The sequence below is a fragment of the Tasmannia lanceolata genome, unplaced genomic scaffold (assembly GCF_043159265.1).
Source record: "Tasmannia lanceolata isolate RefF3 unplaced genomic scaffold, GAP_Taslan_0.1 ptg000023l, whole genome shotgun sequence".
In the NCBI taxonomy this organism is placed as follows: domain Eukaryota; kingdom Viridiplantae; phylum Streptophyta; class Magnoliopsida; order Canellales; family Winteraceae; genus Tasmannia; species Tasmannia lanceolata.
Window position 1 is genome coordinate 28,200,377 of NW_027518700.1, and position 19,753 is coordinate 28,220,129.

Sequence of the window (19,753 nt, forward strand, 5' to 3'; positions counted from 1 at the left end):
GGTCCCACTTGAAATCGAATGAATTTATGTTTCCCTCAAATTCCAAACATTTAGTGGACCCAGTTGAATGCGGCCAAATATTCCTACCCATTTAATCAAACTTTCCAAAAAAATATAATGGGTGCCATTTATATGGACGAATCACTTTTGGGACTAAAATTGAAAACGCCCTAGCAGCCCCCACTTCACAGGATGATCTAAATTGTTCAAGCTGACGGTTCGCAACAAGAACGGTTGTTAAAATGACTTCTCTGAGATCTTGACCGTTCCCTTGATGGACACCTTTATGCATTGGATCGAAGTAGGCTTAAAACTCATTTTTCATTAAAGCAATTCGCGGGCCCCCCTGCTTGATCCAAATCGTAAACAAATGCTCAATGCGGGCCCACCAAACGGGTCCGAATTCTCCCTTGCTTGGATTCTCGTGAATAACCCTTATCAACACTCAGCGGAAAAATGCGAAACATGGCAGAAATGATCGGAAAGATTAAGGAAATATAAGAGACGGACACGGGAATGGAAAATACCGAAGAACCGATAGAAAAATACTAACTTCTCTGTTGATTAAGGCGAAGCAAAATGGGGTGTCTACAACGGTATACTACCCGTAGATAAGCTGGAAGCCCGGCGCCTAACGGCAAGAGCCGCCCACTACGTGGTCCACGGACCCAGGCTCTACAAACGGTCATACACATGGCCGTACCTCCGATGCCTGGTGCCCTCCGAATCAAACTACGCCCTGCGAGAAGTACATGAAGGGATCTGCGGAGACCACGGGGGCGGAAGGACCCTGGCTCAGAAAATCGTAAGGCACGGCTACTTCTGGCCTACGATCCTCAGGGACGCCAAGGAGTTCGTCAAAAAATGCAGCCCATGCCAAAGGTACGCAACCATCCCCCACCAACCGGCCACACCGTGCACCGCGATAGCAGGACCCCTGCCTTTCGCCATGTGGGGCATGGATCTACTCGGACCCTTCCCGAAAGCCCCCGGGGGGCATACCATGTTATACGTCGCCATCGACTACTTCACCAAATGGGTCGAGGTCAAAGCCGTGGCAAAACCCACTTCGAAAGCAACAGAGAAGTTCTTCTACCACGACGTGGTTTGCCGCTTCGACATTCCAAAGACACTTGTAACGGACAACGGTCCCCAGTTCGCAAGCGCCGAATTTGGCAAATTCTGCGATAACCTGAGCATCGAACACCGTTTCGCCTCCGTAGCACACCCGCAGGCCAATGGGCAGGTAGAGGTAACTAACAGGATCTTGCTTCAGAGCCTCAAGAAGCGATTAGGAGAAGCTGGGAAAGACTGGGTAGAAGCGCTACCTAGCGTCCTCTGGGCCTATCGAACGACGCCGCGGACCGCGACTGGAGAATCCCCTTTTAGTTTAACCTTCGGGGCCGAAGCGGTCATTCCGTTAGAAATTGGCCTCCCCAGCTTCCGCACCACGAATTATGACGAACAGGGAAATTCCGAGCTCCTCCGGAACACCCTCGATCTCGTGCTCGAAAAAAGAGAGCAAGCCCTTCTCCGAACTGCCTCCTACCAGCAAAAGGTGGCACGGTACTACAACACCCGGGTAAGAAAGCGCTCGGTAAAACCCGGAGACCTCGTACTAAGGCGTACGGCGGTATCCGACCCCCGCAACACCAGAAAACTCGCACCTAAATGGGAAGGACCCTACAGGGTCGTTCGAGCACTCCGCCCCGGGGCCTACTAGCTAGAACGTCTCGACGGGACCCCAGTCCCTCGAAGTTGGAGCATGGACAACCTCCGAGAATTTTACCAGTGAAAGAACAGGGTAAACTCCGTGTTTTTCTTTAAAAGCATGACGAATGTTTGTTTGTTTCTTTTTGTGTCTTTAGAGGCAAAGATGTATCTTTTTTCTTTAAACGAATCAATGGAATAGTGTTTCTACTTAAGGCATATGTATCTCCACTTTCCGGCCCATGATAAACGAGGGACCCGAAAGAAGATAGGGAGCGAGACAGAGGTAGCATCGGGGCCGATCCCCCCGAGAATACCCTAAAACACTCCCCATGAAGAAAAGACCTCCCCCTAAAAGGGCAGGCGGGACCCATTAACCCCGAACTGATCACTCGAGGGGAAGATAGTCCTTCCGCGAAAAAAGACACCCCACGGGGTGCACCAGGAACATTCTCAACGATCAGATTAAAATTCAAAAGGCTCGAATAACCCGGAGCGCACCGTGTATATAAAGAAAAAAGGAAGAAAGCAGAAAAGAAGAGAAGAAGAAGGAGAATTCAAAAGCTATTACAGACCCACAAGAAAAGGTAAAATATAAAATCCAAAAGACATCCTGGCATCACTAAGCCCCCTCAGAAGTCTCGGTAACTACAGGATCCACCAAAGCAGCCACCTCCTCATCGACCAGCTCCGGTGCTTCTACTGGTACGGACGGAGGATTGGCCTCAGCCTCGTACATCAGTTTGTCCAGGGGAAAGGAAGGATCAACCTCGTGGACACGCCGCCGGCATTCAGCAAAAGCATCAATCTCAACATCCACGCTGAACGCAGCCGCAGCCTTAAGGAACTCCTCTAAGCCACGCCACTCCTCCCGTGCCTTGGCCAGCTCCCGGGCGTGCGTTCGCCGGGCCACCGCCAATTTGTCCGACGCACGACTTCTCCCCTCCATGGTCTTCCGGAGGTCTTCCCGAAGCTGAGCGACAGTATCATCAAAGGTCGCTCTCTCCGCCCGGGCTCTGTCCAAATCCTCACTTAGCCGCCGGTTTTGCTCTGCAAAGGCACTTATCTCAGCCTAATCCTCGAGCAGGCACTGTACCATCCTCCTGGCGTAGCTCTGGGACTGCAAAAGCAACCTATCAGAAAATTTCCGACGTGCGTTCGCCAAATGACAAAAAGAGAAACGTATAAACAGAAAACCGGCCGCCCGGTACTTACGCAAGATGTTGATTGAAAATACTGAGCCCCAAGGGCCCTGCGATCATAGCCCTCAAACTCAGCCTTGTCGCCAGGAAGGGCGGTCGTCACCCCCAGCTCCACCCCAACCCGGGGATTCGCAAGAACGCTATCCTCGACACCGATCTTCCAATCAGGCTTAAACAGCTCTCCTCGCATCTGGAAGCTCTGCGGAGGAAGCACCACTCGTTCCAGAAGAAGTTTGGTCATAACCGCCCCCTCCATTCGACTTGGCACGTCCTCCGCAAAGACAGGAGGACGCGCCACACGAACGACATCCCCCTGTCGAGCGCCAAAAGAGGCCACCCTCTTGGCGGACGGCTCCGACTCCGAAGGAAAAAGCCTGGCCGCCCCCTTTTCTCCTACTGCTCGAACAGGGGGCTAGAAGGCACGGATGCTGTGAGTTTTGCCTGTGACCGGCCCAACCTGGCTGCAGCCATGAAATCGGAAGGGATCTTCTTCTGACTCGTCAGACCCTTCGTCACCACCGCTACCCCTTTTCCCTTCCCAGCGTCACCGGAAGAAGACATACCTCCTGCCAAAAAAAAAAAAAAAAGGGAAAACAACAACTGCTCAGAACGACGGAAAGCAACCAAAAAAAAAAATATATATATATATATATATATATATATATATATATATATATATATTAGGCGAAACAGAGAGAGAGAGGGGAGGGGCTCACCACGAGGACTGGCGAAACTCTCCCCCATTCCCTCGCCCGTACAACGGGCCCTCTTCTCCACAGCTCCCAGCAAGCCAAGCCTCTTCAGGCTTCTCTCCCATTTGAACTCGGAAACATCGATAGCCTCCCCGGAGGCGAGCTTCCCCAAGTCAAACTTGTTATAGTCAGACTCGTCGGGGAGGGACTTCCTTCGCCACTCAACGGAGCGCCTCCAAGAGCGAGGAAAGCCTCAGCCAGCGTCCAACGGAGGGGTGATGAACACATACTCCTCCTTCCACCCTTTGATGGAGGAAGGCAAATTCGCCGCCATTTTCACCCGAGGACGCTGGGTCAGATATAGCCAGCTGTCCTCCCCCTTCACCAGCGGGCTAAGGGCAACACAGGCCCGGAGCAGCGGAAGGGTAGGTTGAACCCTGTGAAGGCCCGCCTTAGCCACAAAGGCCAAGAGAGTACGCCAACTATTAGGCGCCAGTTGGGAGGGAGCCACCCTGTAACACTCAAGGGCCTCTACTACAATGCCCAAGAGCGGGAACCTAACCCCCACCCGAAAAGCCTCCACGTAGAAAGCTACCTCTTCCTCAGTGGTACCCCCACAAACACTCTCTACAAAGGAAGGAACCCTAATCCCATAATCATCGGGAATGTGGAACTCCCTCCTAATTTTCTCCGCCGCCCCTTCTCCCAAAGTGTTCCTGAAACACGCCACCCGACCAGGGCAAATAACGGCACCAGACCGAATATCCCCAGCCTCTGCCTCACGAGCAGAAAAAACTCGAGCCAGAGATTCCGAGGGAGCGGGCCCCACCGATGACCCAGAGGCCCCGGAGCTATCTCAACTCCGTGGGCTGATGTACATCCTCAGAGACGACGCCCCCACCCTCTAAAGATAACCGCATCCTTTTTCTTGGCAGAGCCCTCTCCACTACCTCCACCGACTCAGAAGAAGGGCTCTGAGGTACAGTCGCAACAGACATCGTAAACTATCAAATCATGGATGAAATAAAAAGATACGGAACTCACTGGAAGAAGTTTGGTGAATAAGCAAACGCGTGAAAAAACCGCCGCGGAGGAAAACCCGTTCACCCGAGGAAGACGAAGCAATAAAGTAAAGAATGAAATCCCCAAAAAGGCTTTAGAAGGGCTAGGGTTTAGACACGTGTCGTTTCAACTCCCGCCCTTTCTAAATCCGATGGGACACGAACACGTGGCGCCGATTGGGAAACCCAAGGGAACCGCCATAAGTCGAAGCGCCATACGGAAAGGACGTCTCTACCCTTAAGTAACTTCCCCAGCAAGCCATCCATAGACCCTCACCACGTTCGATGGCAAAAGGGCTCGGATCCCGTCACAAGGGTCCGGCATACATCTCCACAAGATGAAAAAAAAAAACCGCGTTCGATGGCAAAAGGCTCGGAACCCGTCACAAGGATCCGGTATACATCTCCACAAGATGGAAAAAAACCACGTTCATAAGGAAAGGGCTCGGATCCCGCCACAAGGGTCCGGCATACATCTCCACCAGATGGAACAAACCGATTTCGATGGCAAAAGGCTCGGACCCCGCCACAACGGTCCGGCATACATCTCCACCAGATGGAGAAAACCACGTCCAACGATGAAAACCCGACACAAAGTACCACTGGGCGAAAATACCAAACACAGCGAAAAGGGCTCGAGTCGCGCGAGAAAGCAAACACGCAAGAAGAAGGCAAACATAAGATATAAGATTGTAACAAACGGACAAAGGAAACAAAAATAAGGAGAGCCATTCATAAACTACTTCCTTCTGGCCCACGGGCCTACAAGAGATGGGGGGAATAAAGACATAAGGCACGCAGGCCTAAACTCCTAAGGCCCCTAACAAAAAAAAAGAAGAAACTCCCTCCGAAACCCTACTCCTCCCGCCACCTCCTACTCAGAGCGATTGGTCGCTAAAAGAGTTCTCCGCATCAGAGACCTCCCTATCACTCTGCTCCCCCTCCGAAGAGCTCCCCCAGCGACGATTCTCAGCGAATCGGGCCTGGTCATTTAACCAGCGCACCCGATTCCTCAACAGCTCATTCTCCGCCCGCAAGGCCGCAATCTCCCGCTCCATGTCAATCATCCGACTGCAAACCGCCATCTCCCTATGATAGACATGGGAGAAAAAGACCGGTGGCGATGGACAAAAGCTTCATGGGACTCCCCCTCGTGAAACGGAAGAAGGGGAGAGCACGGGGAAAACCCTGGAGGCGGGTTCCTCTCAGGAAACGTCTGCAGGGGCCCCAACCCATCGGGGTTACCCTCGGGACTGCTGGGAGGACTCCCCTCGGTAGCGACTCTCCCCCCACCACTGATGGATAGACCCTGGAAAGACGACAACATCTCTGGCGAAGAAAGGCCGGAAGAAAGCAAAAAAAAAAAAAAAAACGGAGGACAAAGACAATCTGCAGGAGAGCTCACCCCTTATAAAACCCTAGGGGGAACCCTGGGGTAGGAAAACGAAGCGGCAGTCATCCGCGTGCTCGTTTCCTATTGAATGATCAAGCGGCGCCGCTGAATGGCAACTCCTTGGGAAGGAACCGCCGGACGAGAAAGCACGTCCTCTCGAACCCCAAAGCTCCCATAAATGCCTTAGACACAATGTTCTCTGGCCAGGCAAGCAAGCCCGCTCCCCGAGGCCAATCAATCAACTAAAAGTAAGAGATATAAAGGCGCCGCTATTCCCAGAACACGCCGCGTGTCGCCCCCACACCTATATAAGGCTTAAACTCCATAAAGAGAGGCGAGGGAAAACGACAAGACCACACGAAGTCAACAGGCACCGCTATCCCGACCCCACGCAGGTTTGGGGCCCGGAGCGTAGACCTACACGAAAAAAAAGAGGAGAAAAGGACGAGGCCTGGAGCCTAGATGCGAAGGCCGCGGTACGCAAGCACAATAAGCAAACGAGATTAAAAGCGCCAGAGAAGGCTCGAAACCCCTCGCAAGCTCCGTCAGAACTTCGCAATTCCTTAGAACAAAGATAATCCCTATCAAACAAATGCAAAAAAAAAAAAAAAAAAAAAGAAAACAGCATAAAAGGACACGGCACCAATTCATAAAGATCATCCATTCACATCCTCCCGGCCCACAGGCCTACAAAAAAGAAAGGGAAACAAGAAAACACAGCACAAGGCACGCAGGCCTCAGAAATCCCCGACAAAGAAAGGGATAGGCACGCAGAGAAACAAGGAAACATAAAGCCTAATCGGAGAACGACTCCTCTCCCGAAGGGTTCCTCTCCTCCTCCCAAGAGGTCTCCAGCAGGGGGTCCACCTCATATTTCAACAGCTGCTCGTTGAGAAGGTGAACCTTTTTCTGTAAAACCTCGTTCTCCCGCTTCAAGTCCTCGATCTCCTTGCCCATCTTCGAAACACGGCCGCGCAGTTCCGTTCCCTGATGATAGACTCGAGAGAAAAACGACCACTCCCTGGCAACGCGAGACCGAGACAATCTATCCTCCCTAGGCAAGGAGGAAAGACGAAGGGAGGAAGCCCGAGGAAGGACCTGGGCCCCTCCTAGCCTTCTTCCGACGACCCACGAGATCCTCCCTCGGATCGGAGGACAAGTCAGGGTCACTCGACGACTCCTGGAGGAAACGGGCCTTGCCCCTAACTCGTGAAGAAGAACCGGACATGTTGCTAAAGAAGATACGAAAAGAACCCCTACTGAGAAGGAGAGAAGAAGAACGACGCAGCGCCACAAAAAAAAGGCACCAGGATAATTCCCTTCTTTTAAAAACTCGGGAAAGAAATCCTGGTGCCTCGAGACAACGCACCCTCCCTAACGACGCTGCCGCTTCCTGAGGACAGCCGCCGGATAAAACGACACGTCTCCTCGTACCCTGGAGCCCTCGTTAATATCCTCATCATGACTTCGCTCAAATAAAACGTTACTCCCTTGGCCCATTCAGTGGACCAAAGGAGTAAGGGGGAGTTATGATGGGACACAAATACTGCTACGCTCCCAGGTATCGCCACCTGTCGTCCATGCACGACCAGAGCCCAATCATGATGAAGAAAGACGTTGGAAAACGGCAAAGACCACACAGTCATGACACGTGTCACCATCTCGCCGTCCAAGCCTTATCATCACAAATTATGGAAGGAAATGACCGCCAAAGCCATGCGCGCCGGCAAAGCAGGAGGACGGCCCAATACTGCGAAAGAAGGTTTTCTCTCCATAATGATGAAAGGGGCCGCGCGCCTCCCTTTAAAAGGGAGGAAAAGGAAGAACACAGGGAGGCCTTTTTTCGCGGAAAAGAGGACTTTACCCATTCTCCACTCCGGACACCGGAAAAAGAGGCGAGGCAACAACAGAGGAGGCTAGGAACCCAATCCTACTCTCCCTGCTAGTCCCCTCCGACTCACTCACTCACACACCCAGAAAAGAGCCCGCGTGCTGCCCCTGGTAACCCTAATCGAAACTCCCTTCCCGCTCTCGCTGTTCTTTATATTGATTGATCGAAGGATCTGACTTGGATGTCGAAGTGGTCGTCCGGGATCCACCCCGGACCCACTGACCCCCTTTGTTTGTGATTGCAGACCCCGCTGAGGCCTTCTACCGACCTCGCGATCGCAGACCCGGATTCAGACAACATCATTGAGGACTTTTTTCTCTATAAAAAAGGACCTTTACTTCATAATGGAACTACGTTAGACTTGATCCTCAAAGAAGGGGTACGTAGGCAGCTTCGCAACAACCAAATTCAGTCACAATCCTTCTCCATCAATCTTCGTTGGTAATGCTTCTGAATCTAATCTCCTTCCCTTCAATTCCCTTGTGATTCCGAGTTCTAGTCTAATTATTGAGATATCATAATTCTGGTTTTGTTAACATCTTGTCTGTAAGTACAAGTTGCTTACAGATTAACTCTATCACTGTTAGATCGTGTAGAGCGGATTTCGGCATCATCAAGGCACACCCGATCTCTATAAGGGCACAACAAATGAACGGTTTCGAACACCCAAACAATGTGGCCCCACTGTTTTTTCACACGGCAGGCCACTTATTCGAGCGAGTAGGTGAAACTATAGAAAAACAAAAAAATTGTTAAGCTAAAAAAAATCAATTATTTACAAGACAAGCTGAACCCACCGAGCAACGCTCGGGACGCCCTGATTCACAGCAAACGCCATGTAATACCCAGGAGGTGCCACCTTTGCATCTGGCGGAGCCGTACAACTAACCCTGTATCGGCCTCCACCACCAACACCATCGGATTCCGGCACCGCTGATTCAACTGCTAATTTTACCAACCTCTGCCCCTGCAAGAACGAATGGGTCGCGAATGGCACGCTCCCAAAATTCACCTCCACCTTCATCACCACAGGCAGCTCAACCGACACTTCCACCACAAAACCCTCTCCATACCCAACAGAAACCGGCATCTCCTCAATCACCGGCCGGAGATTCTCCCGGTCCGCCGATAAATACTCCGGCGAGAACGCCTCCAGCCGGAGCTCCGTCGGAAACTCCCCTCCATACTTGTAGAAGTAGTGCGGATTGCTCCCTGCCACCAACACTCTCCCGTCTGGCAAAAGATTCGCCGTCGAATGGTACAGCCTCGGCACCACGGCCGGGTTCAGAGTCATAAACCTCAAACCGGCCGGTTCAGGCGGGCGATACAGACCGGGTTCAAACAAGGGTCAGAAGCCATCTCGAACCCTTGTGAACCGGCCTGCGCACCGTTGATTATGAGAACTTCTCCCGTCGGCAGCATCACCATATCACCCATAATCCGACCGAACGGCATCTCTTCACTCTCCCATTCCGATTCCGGATCCGTCGCTAAAATGCGCCCGCAGCTACCGTACGCCGGGGTATCAGTACTCCTCTGGATGAACGCGCCGTACTGCGCTCCTCCGCAAACTACAATCTCAGCCGTTGAGAAATCCCCATCAAGGGCCAACATTACGGATGATCCAGCAGAGGGGTAGTTGCGGGGCCCTCCATCCAACGGTGGAAAATTTCGTAAAATCTGATTTGATACGTAATCGTACAGTACAGCCTTTGTGTTTGCGAAGATGAACAGATGACCGTTGGGGAGGAGATGAACGTAGGGGTACAGATTATCCATCTGCTTGTCTTCCACGTCAGCAAGGAAGGGGAAATGTACGGATCCGGTAGCACGAGGAGGATAGAACTCGACGCTATTGGTGGCGCGCCCTCCGATTATGATGACCGAACCGTCCGGTAAGATCTGGTTTGTCCCGTACCACCTGCCGGTTGACAGCTGTACGTCTTGAAGTTCAACCCAGTCGCAGAAGGACTCTGACGGACAAGGGTCGAACTTTCGGATCCTTCGATATCCGTCAAGGTCGCCTCCTGTTTGGAGGAGGGTGCCGTCAGGGAGGAACTGTCCGGATGAGCACCACGTGTCGGTTTGGATTGTCAACGGTCGGATTTGGTTGGTGGAAGGGTCGAAGAGCACGGAGTGAGCGTAACAGTCGTGTTTGAGGATTTTGTCGTTAGTGTCGTTGCGGCAGTTGCCCTTGCGAAGCATCTTTCGCGACGCACCGATGTCGGTACGGTCGAGGAGGATTACGGTACCGAAACGCGTTACGGCTGTGTGCATGGAGGAAATGCCTGCGTTTTCGACAAGGAGGGCCCATGTGCCGGGGAGATCGGCCGATATCGGTGCCGGAAAAATCACAGTTACGAGGAGTATAAGAAAGACACGGGGAATTTCTGCCATGGGAAGGAAAAAAGTACAGAGAAAGCAGCTTTTGGCAGGCTGGGATTTGTGTCAGTGTGGGGGCTCACGTTATAGTCTTGTATTTGTGGACCCCAGCTTAACGTGGGGTTTAGAAAAGGCTTCGTTTGTGCCACGTCAGTGACACGTCATCAAAGAAGATTTAAAGAAAATGAGTGCGTTGGAAGGATTTCTTTAGTTAATGAAAGTGGGTGGACACGTAGCAAATATCCATGCATATGATGACATATTCCGATGACGGTGATCAGAGTCTATTTGGAGGACGACAAAAGCACAAACATTACGACTTATAGGCAACCTTTTGGGGTCCCCACCATGTGGTTAATAAGTGGATTCCACTGATAGCATTTAGTGGGTTGGAGCAGATGATGATTCCTTTTTTTTTTTCTATGGAAAAAGTGGCAGGAAAAAGGAGGTGCTTCGGATGCTTTATCTTCAATCTAATGACTTTTATTTTATTTTAAACAAAACAAAACGGAAATCAATCGTTTTTATAACTCAATTAGATAGGCGAATTATAATTTTACATACCACAACATCCGGTTCTATCTCAATCTCATATTGATGAGTTCCAAAATTCGTTAATGTAAAATGTAAATTATTCATCTTTTAAATCATCCAATTCATCGAGTCATGTCGATTCATTCATATTATTCCACGGTTTTATTACTCGTTTGGGCAAGCTGTTCGATGAAAAATCAGACGTGTAGGAATGTGTGAGAATTTGTGTCAATTTGCCACGAATTCCCTTATCCCTAGCGATTGTCTTGATGAAATGATTTGGTAAAGAGACATAAATACCAGCAATGATTTGCTCTTTAAACTAAAGAAAAGAAGTGATTGGGATGGGTAGTGATATTTACGCCCCTTTTTGTTACTTGGGACACGCAACGCCAGTGTATTAATGACTAAAGGGGGACTATTGTACTTCACGTCAGAAGAATCCAGTGGGTTTGATTGCCACGTACACTGACTCCGGGTGTCCCTGGTGATCAAAAGGGGCGTAAATATCACTTCCCTTGATTATACACTGTTTTTGTAGGAGTGATGAAATTCTCTTGGCCCTACCAGGAACTTCTCATTTCTCTTGCATTTAATTGAAAGCAACTTTTTGCATTCTTTATCTCCTTTTGGTTCTACTGAAAAGAAAAGGAAAGAAAAATTAAACACTTAAATTTTAAAAAAGATTCTGAAATCACCAGTCAGATTTGATTTTCAACTTATTACCTTGTCAGGTTTCTCATATAGGGAAAAGACCGAATTACCCTTCTTTTCACTCCCCGACTTCTGCCGCAGGCAATTGCAAATCAGCCTTTTCAGCTAGTTAGCATACGAAAGATGTTTTTCCTACTTCCGTTGTGTTGTACTACTTCTACCTCTAAGACTATACGAGATCTCTTCTTCCATCGTGTTAGGGGAAAATCGGTATATACGGTACTGACCCTTGCACCAGCTCAGTACAAGACCCACTCAATATACACTCGTGCAAAGGAATCGTTGGCACCGACTCAACTTTCCTCCCGGATCCATCACACACGCTCCGCGAAGAACGCCTTTCATAACATCGGTACCGACCCTCAAAAGAATCAGACATGACCACAAACATCTCGCCACCAAGCGACTAATCCGAATAACCGTTGCACCAAATACGCTCCATGTTAATTCAAAGGTTCCCGCCAAGATTTGTACCCCCCATCTCCACCTAAGATTTTAGGGAATCACGCCCCCACGATTGTAACCACCACCCACTACGCCCCATGTGGGCAAAATTAAGGGGCATGACAGGCGTCATAAACATCGTGGCTCTCCTTCCCTATAAGAAGGCATCTACACACTCAAGCAGAGGATCCGAATCCATTCCATTGTCTTGATCTTGCTAGTAACTGGCCTTAGCCCTCACCCCTTCTCATCGTCCTTTATCTGTGTGGCCCATCTCTGACTTGAGTGTCGAAGTGGCCGCCCGGAGCCACAACTCCGTGTTAGAAGAGTTGAAAAACCCCGAGCAGAATCGCTATACGTAGTGGAATAATAAACTGTGTAGAACAAAAATTTTACAAAAATTTTATTGTGATTTAATAAACTCAAATATAAATACTTTTAAGTTGCTGTAGAGAAGAACTCGTCCTCTTGATCTACTCCTCGAAAATTGGCCGACGATTTAATCAACGCGAAACCACAAGTTGAATTGATGGATTCCTTTTGTTATACAAATGATCTTGTAAACAACTCTTTGTTTATATATACTCTGATTATAAATGCATATCCATCTAACTTCCAAAATATGTCTCCAGAAGAGCAGATGCCTAACCAAGCAATCCACTCGGACTAGGTATCGAAACGCTGACCGAATGCCCAAGCGTTGAAGTTGAAAATGGAGATGTTTATTCTGGATGTCAGGATAAAAACTCCAAGCTTGAGGGTAAGCCAAATGTACAACAGAACGGGAGATCCTGCAGAAACTGCATCTAAGCCATTAAGGGTTTCCCCCAAAATAGTAGAAATATGATTGGCTCCATCTGAGATTTGATCAACGAGGCTGAAGATGATAGGAGAAGCTATCGCAGAATTTTGAGCAGTAAGGTACTGGGCACATACACAAAATAGAAGGGCGCTATATCGGTGCATCTGGTAGAGGGAATCTTCCAAATCTCCATCTGGGGAGAAGGGAAGGAGAACAAAGATGCTTAGCACGTCGTTATTGTTTTGAAATGTGGAAGGCTCAAAATGATTCTAGCAAAACAATCACTAGACGGATGCTCGGTAACGATTCGTGATCTTGAGAGTGATCATGGGCCCTTCAGGTGACACTCTTAGCAAACTGCAAAATTCTTCATAAGTTGGACATATCTCTTCTATGCCAAAATGAAAAACATGATACTGAGGGTCCCAAAACGTATCAGCTGCCCTAAGAAAATTCATGTCTACTAGGATGGTGGGTAAGAGAGGGATGAAGTTTTCATTGGGATCTATCATCCATCCGACGTGCTTAAGACTTTCTAGAGAGTAGAATCACTGCATCCATTCAATCAAATCGTCTGGGTCCATGATCTACCTACATGGAATACATCGAACAAAAACACGATAAAACAATTGTAAAACGCTCGGTAAAAACATTTGTTTTTTGTATTTTTGCTCTTTTTTTGTCTTTGTAATTTTTACAAATTTAGGACGGATCCTGGACAAGCAAGGGGTTGAGAGCAAGATCTGCCCCTGCGGTCTGTGAACTGGGAGGACACCCCTAGAAAGATTGAATTTGATTAGGTTTAAATAAAGATCCAACCCTGATCTCGAGATGACAAATGGACAGAGGTTCGAGACTTTGATTATGACAAAGGTTTAGCTAGTATAACTTCTCATGAGAGGATATATTCATTCGAACGGAGCCCTGACGCTTTGACCATGAGAAAGTGGTAGGGATAAGTTTGTCTTTAAAAGTGAAGACAATTGGATTTGAGCATGACTCTTGAGTTGAGTCCATGAGTTTGGTCAGAAAAGGGGGCTATCTTCCCAAGGGAAGACATAGACAATTTGAGCAAAATTCTTCCACTGCTTTGACCATAACAGATGGTCGGGGTGAGTCTAACCTTTCGGAAAGATTGACTTGGATTGAGAAAAGCTCAGTTTCTACGACCATAGGAAGATGGATTTATTCGGGCAGAAGCTCTGCCGCAATTGACCATAACAGAGGTACGGGAAGGTCTATCTCTGTGTGAAGAGATAAATTAAAAAAAAAAAGTGGTTGCGACTGGGATGGTCTGGACAAGTCTGTAAATAGACTTATCTGAGCAGGGCTTTGCCGTCTTGACCATGATGATAGTTAGGACAGATCTAGACTCCTAAACAGTAGAGCTTGATGAGGCTGAGACCAAGACGGTCTAGACATTTCTACCTCTATGTGAAGAGACAGATATATTTGAGCAGAGCTCTGCCCTTTTTTACCATAATGATGGTCAAGACAGGTCTAGACTCATTAAACAGTAGAGCCTGATAAGGCTGAGACCAAGACGGTCTGGACATAAGATGAATGAAGGGTTTGAATTTCAAAAAGAAATAATAACCTTTATTTCGGAAAGATGAGACTAGAATGAGGGTCTTTTGGGTAAGCGTGTTAACCGTAAGATAAACATTCCTCCAGGGTACAATAGTTGCTTATCTGAAGAAGGTGATGGTATGTGTTTGTAACTACGACTCTGGACAAAACAGAAGATTTAAGATAACCTCTAGTTTTGGGTAAAAATGAGTTGCGACAGTTTGTGCATTGGGCTAGGGTAATGACATCCCTAGCAAGAATTGAGGCAACCCACGGACACCATTCTAGACTCGCTCAACATGCCCGAGGTGGGCCAGAGGTTTAGTGTATTCCTATTTTGGGAAGACGCGCACATCTCTCGAGAGTAACTGGTTTTGGCTTTTCCTAACTCTAAGCTCAGCATGTCCTATGCGGGCATGGTATACATCTACATGAGTATGGTGGGCTTATGCATTGTGATGAAGGCTTGAAGGTCACTCTCGCTGAACTGATTAAACAACCCTTGCCAGGTGGTCCCAGCGCGGCGGGAAGTTTAATACATCATCATTTTAACGCCACCACAAGGGCGATGTGCAAAGAGGTGGTGCTTTCACCTCAAATGGAAGTGTGACAAACAACAATCCGGGTGATGAAATCCCAAACACAGCCATCCGTTCCAAGTGCTAGTCACTCCCGAGGGTAATAGGTATGCAAATATGGCGTGTGCAGTGTTTGCATAAAATAAATAGGTAAGCCTAGGTGCCTCCAGGAGCATTTTCGTGCAATTGGCGATAATTTTGAGCATTGGCTCTTGCAATCCCTACATAACAAGTGTATGGTATTGGAAAGTAAATCTAACACTTGTTTTATTTCGCTCGTTAGTGTTAGATTGGTTGTAAAAATTCCGAGCAAAATTGCTACACGTAGCTGAAGAATAAACCTTGTAGAACAAAAATTTTGCTCTAACCCAGAATTCTTAGGGACTAATTGATTTTAATGTTGATTTAATAAACATAAATATAAATACCTTATTTTGCTGAAGAGAAGAAAAACATCTACAAGAGCTACTCCTCGAAAATCCGTCAACGATCTAATCGATGCGAAACCGCAAGTTGAATCGATGGATTCCTTTTGTTACACAAAGGATCTTGTAAACAACTGTTTGCTTATTTTATAATCTGATATAAATCAAATTATAATATGGGAATATGTATTTAGATCAATGGAGCTTGGTTGGATGTTTGTCTTTTTTTTTATAAAAGACAAAACTAGTTGATGGAATTGAAGAAGAAGAAGAAGAGAGAGACTTTGGAGTGTCTCTACCAATTTCCAGCACATGGAATTATGGAAGAGCTGTTTCAAACTCTATTCATTTGTCTTATATTTATAGAGTTCTCAATTTTCATATGCACAGTCCAAAGTTTCTAGATAAATCCAAAAAATGATGGAAACTAGCCATAATTGGAAGCTCGAATATGTAAACAAGCAAGTTTGTTTTTTTCAAAATAGAAACCAAATAATGTGGGGAATATTTTTAGAAACTCTTGGACTTTTTGAAAAACCTAAATTAAGGTTTTTTCCAAGTAAAAAATGTGGTTGCTTTATTGGATAAAAACAGTCCGTAAGATATCTCCTACACTCTTTCCTTTTTCTACATTCCCGCTATAAGCCTGTACGTCAAATTTCAACCTCTTTTTTGGACAAGTGGCCGAATTAGAAAAAATCATAAACTACAAAGTTGTAGATCTTTTAAAATCCTTCAAAACAAATACTTCACATTAATTTTGGCAAAGAGATGAGTAAGTTATGACTGCTTTAGTAAAACTAGTCTATAAGCTAAACTTACAATTGTTTATTTTTTTATTTTTAATTAAATAAACATATTTCCTCCCATCAAATGGGATAAAAGCTCCATCTATATTTTTTTATAATTCCCAAAATACCCTTATGGTTTATACTTAACCATTTTTCGTATTCCCAATGTATCCCATAGTGCATATACAGTATATACATTGTATATATCCTTTCAATGCATCCAACGCCACGAAACTAGTGTAAGGCGGGAGCCGGGCGAAGAGGCGCAGCGGAAGCCTCGGAACTAGTAAAACCAAAAATTTTGGTCTGATTCCCGCCATCCCACGGACCTAGTTACTAGATGCTATTCGTGAGGAATAAAAATTCAGATGTATAAGAATACTTTACAAAGGTGTTGTGATTGTCCAACCGACAATCTCTGCAAGATTCACTCCTCGCTTGGTCGGCTCACCCTTCTCAAAGGTGCGGACTCCAGAAGTTGAAGTGGCGGCTTCCCGGTCTTTGCTCGGACTTTAAGGAGGGCTGGAGAACTCTTCTCCAACACTTCTAAAATAAATTTTCAGCAAGTATTACTGCTGGAAATCCTTGGCTGATTAGAGAAGGCAAGAGGAACACTTCCAATACCTTGGTCTTGATCTTTTATTAAACCAAGTGAGACAGAGAGAGAGAGAGAGAGAGAGAGAGAGATTGCAAGAGGGGGTGAATAAGTTGCCCAAAAATAAAAGTTCGGTGCTGCTGTCTAGCCTCTTGTCTGTTTATATATTTGGTAGCCATGCATTTTGGCATGCTTACCAACATCTAACGAGCTTGCCATTTTGAGGTCCTTTGTAAAATCAATTGCTAAAAAGAGTTGCATTGATTTTAGAAATTCCATTGCAAGCAACATGGCTTTCTTAAATTAAAATATTGCTGAGATTTATTACTAAAACTGAAACTTTTCATATTGGAAAGTCAAAGCAAGAAAAAGGTCTTTCCAAAAATAAAAAGATTATGCAATCGGTAACTCTCCTTTCAAAACAATATTTTAAAAGATATAGTAGAACCTCTTTCTACATAAAGCACCATGTTGGGATTTAATTTCTAAATCAAAATTCTTTTCATTTAGAAAGTCAAAGCAAGTAGACCAAGACATTGCCAGCAACTCTTTTATTCTTGGAAATTCTCTTTGCAATAAATAGTTTTCAAAAATAAAACTCTTTTATCTTGGAAACTAAAACCAATCTCTCTCTCTCATATATTCTCAAGCACTATGTAATATTCTCAGCCATTAGGATTTCAGCATTATCCAAACAAATTAATAAATCCCATTTATTAATATTTTGCACTTGTGTGTGTGTGCGCACCATATGATTTGGTGCTCCTCCTCCCTATATCTCATATAGGCGATCATATCCGTCCGTTCAAAAGATAAAATCCAGATCTCGGATCATCCAACGATCCTTATGGGACAAGCAAGTAATGAGTGGGATCGACGCAAGGATCCGACGGCCTATCCTGCGGAACCCATGACGGGCCCCACTGCGACTATGCCATGTAGTCCAACCACGGTCGCACTTAGGTAAGTGGCCCCCACCAGGACATTACCCTGAAGATGACCGTCAGATCATCTAATACCCCTAATCGTATCATATACGTATGTCCTACCTCCACTCTTCATTTACTGGGTTGGGCACTACGGGGGGTGGACACTTAGTACCCCTGGGCCCACCCAATGGTATACCTTTCAGTCTAGTAGCTCGGGCACGCAAATGCATTTGCAAATTCTTCCGAAAATATATCTTATATAATTTGAAAACATTTTGACAAACTATTTATCAAATCACCTGGCCAGGTATTTTCAGAGGCATAAGCTAAGACTGAAACTGTAAATGACTTTCCTCTAATTAAAGAGGTAGAGGATTCCTTGTTGGGTATCCCTATTGACCTCGAGGGTCACCCTATGACCTAGCACTATCCGTAAGAAATCCCTAACCAAGAACTACTTTGAGATAGACCAAAGTCACAGAGTGGGCCCACAGATCAATATGACCCCTCAGGTCGAAGGACATATAAGGGTCCTGTTAGAGTAGAATAGCTTTATCCAATTTTTCTGTCCACAAGCTATTCTAGAAAAGATCCTATTCAGTGCACGAACCATTCAAAGCACCCATTCTACCTTGCTTAGGGTCCCCTACCCCAGTGACGGAGATAAGTCACCCCAATTCGTGTATGGAGGCAAGATCTGATGCTGGTTGTGTACAGGAGGAGGTGTCCAGCCTCAACCCCAACCAGGAACCTTTTAGGTCTGCAAAGAAAATGGACTGCCATATCTCCCCGCCCCATAGGATCTGTGAATCCATGGGCATGACACTTCCTACGATGCTACCTAAGGACAAACGTGTGTTAATGAGCCCGTCACACATTCCAATATAAGTACCCATGGATGTCATGAAATGATGATATTATTAATAAATATGAGTCAATACATCACACACTGGCTTTTAGGGAATACACTCTAACAACTAGTTCGTATATGCAACCAAATAAATGCAAGACCTCTATCTAATAGATTATAATAGGTCAATCGAGTAATGAGTGGGATCGTAGCAGGGATTTAACGGTAGATCCTGCAGAACCCATAAAAGGGCCCCACTGCGATTATTGTTCTATAGCCAATGCTACAATCGCATTGAGTCAGTGGCCTTCATCAAGACGTAACCCTGAAGATAGCCGTCAAATCATCATACTCCTAATCACATTAAATGTGCAAGTCCTTTCTCTAAGTCCACATCTGCCGAGTTGAGTCCTACGAGGGCTGGACATTAATTGCCCCCAGGCTCACTGATGGTCTACCTTTCAGTCAAGCAGTGTTGGCTCGCAAATGTAATTGCTGAAAATATTCAAAACATATTTTGTGAAATCCTTCTGATAAACATTTTATCAAATCCACCTGGCCAGGTATTTTTCTAGGCCTACTGCTCTGACCAAAACCGTAGATGTTATCCTATGAAATAGGTGGAGAATTCCATGTCAGGTATCAATATTGACCTCGAAGGTTTATCCAACACTCCAGTACTACCCTATGCTGACTCTAAGAGAATCACGGTTAGATAGACCAAGAATGAGAGACTCGCCAATAGACCAATATGATCCCTCAAGTCAAAGGACATGTAAAGAGTCCTGTTTGGTAGAATAGCTCAAATGTCTCCTGTCCACAAGCTATTCTAATGTGATCCTGTAAGCCCAATGGTTCCCACCCTTGGCACTTCCTCTTGTTTTGATGATTCCAAACACAAGTGATTTTGAGTCACTAATGTGTTTGATTGCCTTTAGTTGTAGATCCCATTAGTGTGAATTCAAGGAAGCTTGGATCGAGACCTAGAAGCTTAATTGGAGAAGATTTGGAGTACTAAAGAATCTTTAGATCCAAGAAGTGAAGGTGACTTGAAGCCGAAGTTCAAGAGAAGATTGGAGTGCTTTTCATGTCAATTTAGATTGTACTCCTTTCCTTTGCTTTTATAGATGTTAAAGGCACTTAACATAGTTTTAAAACAAACTTAGGAAAATGTATTTGAAAACTTAAGAC

At 46.4% G+C, this 19,753-nt stretch overlaps 1 pseudogene; it reads right to left on the reverse strand.

Moving 5' to 3' along the window:
• Positions 1-8,585: 8,585 nt before the first annotated feature.
• LOC143856612 (aldehyde oxidase GLOX-like) lies at positions 8,586-10,409 on the reverse strand (annotated as a pseudogene).
• Positions 10,410-19,753: the final 9,344 nt, after the last annotated feature.